Raw genomic sequence first — 8,120 nt, 5'->3', positions numbered from 1 at the left:
ACAGGAAGCAGTGAATTACCAAGAGTGAGATCTGGAGGGCGTAAAAAGCAATCAATGGCCAGAGGGAGAAGGCCTCGGGGGCAGTTTACCAGGATATGGGGAAATGATTGTAGAGAATCTTGCCTGAGAGGCCCCCACCTTCCTTCCCGCGTGGAGTAATGAGCAGCAACAGCCACGTGCACAGAGGGACAGGCAGGGCAGTTCTCCAGGGAAGCTGACAACTCCCACGAAGGACAGAGAGCTCCTAGACCCAGCAAACCACAAGAACACAGAACCTCATAAGGACAGCCATCTCTTCTCGAAAAATCAGAAGCATGCCATTATAATCAAATCAACAATCAAGCAAATAGGAATTCCCCAATACAGAGTATTACAGACCAGCAAAAGTCAGTCAGCAAGCATTTAAGGAAAGCCAGCACTCAGGAAGAAAGCTACTTGAGAACTGACAAGTAAGGGGGATGTTAACAGAACAAACGGAAGACTTTAAAAATAATTAATAGCCCTAGAAAAAAATGTGGAAGATTCTGTGCCCATCAAGCAAAAAACTCATTTTAGCTCCTTTGTTTAAAAAAAGCAAATAGAGGGTCCCTGGGTGGATCGGCGGGTTAAGCCTCTGCCTTCAGCTCAGGTCATGATCTCTGGGTCCTGGGATCAAGTCCCACATCGGGCTCTCTGCTCAGCAGGGAGCCTGTTTCCTCCTCTCTCTCTCTGCCTGCCTCTCTGCCTACTTGTGATCTCTGTCAAATAAATAAATAAAATCTTTAAAAAAAAAAAGAAGCAAATAGAGGTCTTGGAAAATAAATAAATACATGATTTTGAAGAGCTGAGTTGATAGCAAAATGAATACGGCTGAACAACACAGTAGTAAACTAAAAAATTAAAACAGAATTTCTCCTAGAAATTCTAGAAGGACAAAGAGAAGGTAAATGACGTGGAGGATATATTCAAAAGCTCCAGCACCTGCCTAATAGTTCCAGAAAGAAAGAAGAGAGTGAGAGAGAGAGAGGGAAAAATAGAGGAAACAATTACAGCAGCAATAAAAGAAAAAGTTCCAGTGCTTAAATGCACAAGCTTTCTCTGTGGATCAGTATGGGCTGATTGTGCTGTGATAACAAACCACACCCAAATCTCAATGACTGAAAACCACCAGGGTGTGTTTTTTGGCTCTAGCTACCTATCTATTGGCTATGCATCCATCACACATCTCTCTGCTGTTTGCAGTCACTCGAAGGCTCAGGCTAGCAGAGGAGCCACCGTCCAAAATGTTGCCTATCCCCGTGGCAGAAAGGAAGAGAAAGCTAGGTGCGTCTCACATAAGCAGTTCAATGCTCCAATCTGGGAGTGATACGCACTCACGACTCATTGCCTGGAATGAATCACATGGCCTCACCCAAACACGGAGGAGCCAGGAGGCACAATCCCAACACAGGACTGGAACTATGTAGTACATGGCACTGATGAGTAATGATCAATTATACCTTTGGTTTCCATTAACACGACACCATGGGTGGCTCTCAGAAGCATTATGCTAGGTGAAAGAATTCAGACTTAAAGAGCCAAATACAATTTGATTCCATTTATTTATATGACATCTGTAAAAGGCGAAATGATAGGGACAGAAAAACCGGATCAGTGGTTGCCAGGAGCTTGTGGGGAGGAAACTAACTGCAAAAAGGAACAAGAGAAAAAAAAAAAAGGAACAAGAGAACTATTTTTGGTGTTGAAAATACTCTGTCTTGTTTATCGTGGTGCTTATATGACTGTGTAAGTTTCTCAAAAGTCATAGAAATGTATGCCTGAAAAGAGTGAATTTTACTGTACGCAGTTTTACTTTAGTAGGTCTTGGAGTATAAAAGGTTAAATGAATGGTTTTTCACCCATAGGATTTTTTTTTTAAGATTTTATTTATTTATTTTATTTTATTTATTTATTTATTTGACAGAGATCACAAGCAGGCAGAGAGGGAGGCAGAGAGAAAGGAGGGGAAGCAGGCTCCCTGCTGAGCAGGGGCTCGATCCCAGGACCCTGGGATCATGACCTGAGCCAAAGGCAGAGACTTTAACCCACTGATCCACCCAGGCGCCCCTCATCCATAGGATATTTGAAAGAATTACTGGAGGCTGTTCTTCAGCAAAACAGAAATTAAATTCAAATAAGTAGAGTACGCAAGAAACAGAGTAGAACAAAAAAATAAAACTTAAACTTGAATTTTAAAATTATGATTTTAAAAGACTTTTATAAAAATAAAATGTAAAAAAAAATAGAGCTTTTAAGAACAATTCATGTTAGAAGGTTTATAATTAAAAATAGTAGTCCCCTATCTGGCCCCCACACCCATGCCATGCCCCTTGTTAACTGACAGTGCTACCCACCTCCTCCCAGAGGTAATCCTTTTCAATTTTTCAGTTACTACTTCAAGTATTTATCTCCAAATTTAAAAAAAAAAAAGCCTCTCTTGCTATATATATATATATATATATATATATATATATTCTAAAATCACCAACTTCAGACTACATCTACTGACTTACCATGTTAGAATGATTTGACTTTGAGACACCTGGGTGGCTCAGTCAGTTAAGCAACTGCCTTCAGCTCAGGTTGTGACCCCAGGGTCCTGGGATCGAGCCTTGGAGTTGGGCTGCCCATTCAGAGGTGAGTCTGTTTCTCCCTGTCTCTGCTCTTCCCTCTCACTCATGCTTGCACACATGCTCTTAATTTGTCTCAATTAATTAATTAATTAACTAACTGAAAAATTAAAGTATTGAAAAAACGATTTTACTTTTTATTTTGTTATACACCTCTTTCCTCCCCCTTTTTACTAATACAGTTAAACTGTATTTTATTAAATTCATATTCAATGTTTTTATTATTTTGGCCACAAAATTATTTTATTTTATTTATTTTATTCTATTTTATTTTGTTTTTATTTTATTTTTAAGAGGGAGGGAGAGGGCAAATGGGCACATGTACATGCAAGTAGGGGAGAGGGGCAAAGGGAGATGGAGACAGAGAATCTTAAGCAGGCTCTACACCCAGTGCAGAGCCCTACTTGGGGCTTGATCTTGAACCCTGGGATCATGATCTGAGCCAAAACCAAGAGTTAAATAAACACTTAACCAACTGAGCCACCCAGGTGTCCCAGCCACAAAATTATTGTGCACTATAATTTCTTTTCCTTGTTTCTTTGAATAAAAAATTGTTCAAATTTTTGTTTTTCCTGGAGTTAACAATTGCCTTACTTTTCCCCCATTTGTTTAGCTTTCTTCAAACCAATGGTTTAAGTCTCCCCATGCCAATCCAATAGTTTTGTTCAATATATCTCAATACAATTTTGACAGAGTCAACCCTGTCAGATCTTATCAGCCTCAATTTTTCCCACTAAAGTCCTTTGTCCTAACAATATGGATCGATTTTGTCTAGGCTTCCTGCATAGTATTGTCCCAGGACCTCCCTTTATCATCCTGGACATTTCCTTTATTGATCTTGTGTCAAATATACGATTTCCTAAGCTCTGTATGATGCTTTGGATCCCCTTTCACTGGTTTTTACAATTGCTTGTAGACCCCAGTCACCAAAATGGTGAAGCAGATTGAGAGCAGGTATGCTTTTCAGGAAGCTTTGAACAGTGCAGGAGATAAACTTGTTGCTGTTGACTTCTCATTCACATGTAGTGGACCTGGCAAAATGATCAAGCCTTTCTTCATTCCTTCTCTGAAAAGTATTCCAACATGATGTTCCTTGAAGCAGATAGGAATGACTGTCAGGATGTTGCTTTAGAATGTAGAGTCAAATGCATACCAACTTTCCAGTTTTGTTTTGTTTTGAAAGGACAAAAGGTGGTTGGATTTTCTGGAGTTAATAAGGAAACTCTTAAAGAATGGATTAATCTAACCAGGTTTGCTGAAGCATAACCAGCCATTGCCTGTTTAAAACTTATAATTTTGGTTCTGGGAGAGCCTGTGTGGCTTAGTCAGTTAAGTGTTTGCCTTTGGCGTGGGTCATGATCCCAGAGTCCTGATATCGAGCCCCATATTGGTCTCCCTGCTCATGGGGGTATCTGCTTCTCTCTCTGCCCCTCCCCTCTGCTCATGCTCTCTCTGACTCTCTTGCTCCCTCAAATAAATAAAATCTTTTTTTAAAAAAACCTTATGATTGTTTTATTTATTAAAAGGAAAGATCAAGCATTAAGACTATATACCCAACTACCCTCTGATTATAAGTGACAATAAAATTTTAATTCTACCTTTTAAAAAAGGAAACACACAAATATAGTATTTCCTGGACTCCTTGTCTTTGTCTTTCCTGGTGTACTTTTCTTGTTTCACAGGAGTATATCCTCTAGTAGCCTCTGCAGAAAGATCATAGGAAGAAGAATTTTGGGGGTTTTGCACATCTAAACATGATTTTATTTTACTTTCATGTTTGTTTAATAGTTTGTCTGGGTAGAAAAATGTAGATTGAAAATCATTTGTCCTCTTAATTTGAAAGATATTGCTCTGCTATCTTATAGCTTCTGATATGGTTTTGAGACATCCAATGTCATTCTTTTTTGTTTGATTATTTAAAATTTATCTATTTATTTGAAAGAGAGAAAGATGAAAGGAGTTGGGGGAGGGGCAGAGGGAGAAGGAGAGAGAAAATCTCAAGCAGACTCCCCATTGAGCATGGACCTCAACACAGGACTCGATCTTAAAACCCTGAGATCATGGCCTGAGCTGAAATCAAGAGTCAGACGCTTAGCTGACTGTGAGCCACAGGCACCCCTCCAATGCCATTTCCATACTGTGTTTTGTTTTTGTTTGTTTTTTTTTTTCCTGTGACCTGTTTTTCTCTCTGGGAGCCCTAGAATATTCTGTCATTAGTGTTCTGAATTTTATGATCAGGTGTCTTGGTGTGGGTCCCTTTAAAATGAATGAGGTTGGGCACTCTGTGGGCTCTTTTATTTTATTTATTTACTTTTAAATTAAATTAATTTTTTTAGTGTTCCAAAATTCATTGTTTATGCACCACACTCAGTTCTTTTATTATTATTTTTTAAGATTTTACTTATTCATTTTAGAGAGAGATACAGAGCAGGAGAGCAGGGAAGGAGCAGACGGAGAGGGGGAAAGAATCTGACACAGATTCTGCACTGAGCGTGGACCCTGACTCGGTTGGATCTTACACCCATGAGGTCATGACCTGAGCTGAAACCAAGAGCTGGATGCTCAAGCAGTTGAGCCACCCAGGTACCCCTCTGTGGGCACTTTTTTTTTTTAAGATTTTATTTATTTATTTATTTCTCAGAGAGAGAGAGAGAAAGAGAGCGAGCACAAGTAGGCAGAGAGGCAGGCAGAGGCAGGGAGAGAAGCAGGCGCTCTGTTAAGCAAGGATCCCAATGCAGGACTCGATCCCAGAACCCTGGGATCATGACCTGAGCCAAAGGCAGGAGCTTAACCGACTGAGCCACCCAGGCACCCCTCTGTGGGCACTTTTAACCTGAAGGTTCATGTCTTCATATGACGAATATTGTTTTATGTTATGTAATTGATTATTTTCTCCATTTCATTTTGTCCTGTTCTCTCTTTCTGGAACTTCTATTAGATATTAGACCCATTGGATCCATTCTCTAATTTTATTATATTTTCTGACTTCTGTCTCTCTGACCTACTTTTTGGGGAATTTTACCAAAATTTTAACTTACGCCACATTAAAACTTTTTTCTTGGGGGTCTTTCTTATTTTTGGCGTGTTCTTTCTTGATAGAGAGAAAGCATCAGACCCTGTTTCATAGATGCAATCCTGTCTCATCTCCCCAAGAATAGTACTTCGAGTTTATTTGAAATTATCTTTTGCTCCCTGAATTATTTATGTTTCTTTTTCTTCTTCTTCTTCTTCTTCTTCTTCTTCTTTTTCCATTAGTTTGTTTTGAACTCTCTCTTCATGCGGGAAGCTTTCCTCAAAGGTCTGGGCGTCCATCAGAATGTCCGCCAGGATCTGTGCACGTGGCTGGAACTTGGCTCATAAGCGGCGAGTCAGTGGGTGGCCAGGGAGCTTTTAGGTTAGAGACTCCAGAATGTCACAATCTGGTGGTCTTTGCTCTGAGCTCCAGTCGCTTTCTGGGAAAGGATAAGCCTGTCTACTGACTCTCTGGGACAAGGCCAGGGGAGGGGGAAGGGGTGTTGCTGTTCATCTGTCCACTACCGCCGAACTCTCTGCCTGCAACTTCTGGCTTCTTCCCTGCTCTCCTCCATGCTACTGTCCAGGAGCCTGGAGCCTCTCTGATGTAATTTCTCCAGATGTTAAACCCCCTGTCTCCAGAGGAAGGGAGAGAGGGCGGTCAGCTGAGACTGAGCAGGATGTGGGTGGCAACCTAGAGGTCTGTTTCATATACAGATTTTTTTTTTAAGATTTTATTTGTTTATTTGACAGATAGAGATCACAAGTAGGCAGAGAGGCAGGCAGAGAGAGAAGGAGGAAGCAGGCTCCCTGCTGAGCAGAGAGCCTGATGCGGGGCTCGATCCCAAGACCCTGGGATCATGACCCCAGCTAAAGGCAGAGGCTTTGACCCACTGAGCCACCCAGGCGCCCCTCACATACAGACTTTCAACCAAGCCCCATTTTAGTCCCCTGCTTTCTGCAGTAGCTGAGACATCCAATTCCTGAGACTTCCCGGGGTTGCGGGAGAGGACCGGCTTGCCTCTCGCTAGATTCTACCTCTCCAGCACTGGGGTCTGATCTTTCCCACCTTGCAGAGTCCATTTGCGTCCCTCCTCCTCCTTTCCACTCTCTACAGGAGCCTGGGGCTCCCGATGTCGCCTTCTTTCCCTAAATTTGGATTTACAGCTCCTGTTTCTGGTTTTCTTGTACTGTGAGGGCTATTTTGGCGGAAAAGAGGGAGTGACCGTGCCATTAATACACAATAATAAAAACATATCTAAACAGTTTTTTGTTCTTAATTTGGTTGATTTGCTGACATTTAAAAAATCATGATATTTCATATAAACATGAGAACGTTAGAACTATCAGAGGGTCTGACAACATGGGGCCCTTATCATTTCCACCTGGTAGCAGCTGGAGCTCCGGAGCAACTGTCCCCTTTAGATGCAGCATGGGCGCTCCCATTTACCGCAGTCCCCACCACTCCCTATTGTCCCGGGGGGCTTTTGCTTCTTTCCATTACCTGCCTGGCTCCTGTAGGCATATGAGTTTGCATTTCCTGCCATGCCTCTTCATCAGCTGTATGCCTTTCAGGGGAACAAGTTAGTGGGAACTCTTCCTACTACAGCTGTGGGAAGAAGAAGATAGCCGCGGGAGAGGGGAGGGTTGCAGAAGGAAGCACGTACGTACTCGGGGTCAGACCAAGGTGGGGAGGAAACTGAAGGAGAGAGAGCTCTGGGACAAAGCTTTCACAATTTAGGAAAATTAATGCCCACTCCCTGGGGTTGTTGTGAGGATCGAGTGAGTCAGTGTGTGTGAGGTACTTCCAACAGTGCCTGGAACCTAGTATGTGGTGCCATGTTGGTTTATTATGATTATTTGTTTGGTTTGGGTGGGGTATAATTTACATGCAGGAAAGCTCTCCCTTTATGGTACAGTTCCATGAATTTTGCCAAAAATATGCTGTCACATAATCACCACCGCAGTCGGTATGGGGCAGATTTCCGGTACCCTCCTCCCCGCCCCCAACACACAGAGGCTTCCCTCAGACCCCTTTCTTCTATCCCAGTCCCTGGCAACCACAGACATGCTTCTTGTCCCTGCTGTTTTGCTCTTTCCAGAATGCCATAGAAATGGAATCTTTCAGCACATAGCCTTGAGTCTGGTTTCTTCCATTCAGCATAATGGATCTGAGATTCTTCCCTATTCTTTAGTGTCTCTAGTTCATGTCTCTTTATATCTTTTCTTTTTGAAAAAAAAAAAAAAGGTTTTATATATTTATTTGAGAGAGAGTACAAGAGTGGGGAGGGTCAGAGGGAGAAGCAGACTCCCCGTTGAGTGGGGATTCTGATGCAGGACTCAATCCTCAGACTCCGGGATCATGACCCCAGCTGAAGGCAGATGCTGAACGACAGAATCACCCAGGCACCCTTGTTTAAAAGAAAAAAAAAAGATTTATTTAGGGACACCTGGATGGCT

The 8,120-nt window shown here is 42.0% G+C and overlaps 1 pseudogene; it reads left to right on the top strand.

Annotated features, from left to right (window-relative positions):
• The first annotated feature begins 3,547 nt into the window (after window positions 1–3,547).
• On the top strand, window positions 3,548–3,914 carry LOC123954394 (annotated as a pseudogene).
• Window positions 3,915–8,120: the final 4,206 nt, after the last annotated feature.

This window comes from Meles meles, chromosome 12, assembly GCF_922984935.1.
Source record: "Meles meles chromosome 12, mMelMel3.1 paternal haplotype, whole genome shotgun sequence".
In the NCBI taxonomy this organism is placed as follows: domain Eukaryota; kingdom Metazoa; phylum Chordata; class Mammalia; order Carnivora; family Mustelidae; genus Meles; species Meles meles.
The sequence above is the reverse complement of the archived record's forward strand: the minus strand, read 5'-3'. Positions and strand labels throughout refer to the sequence as shown.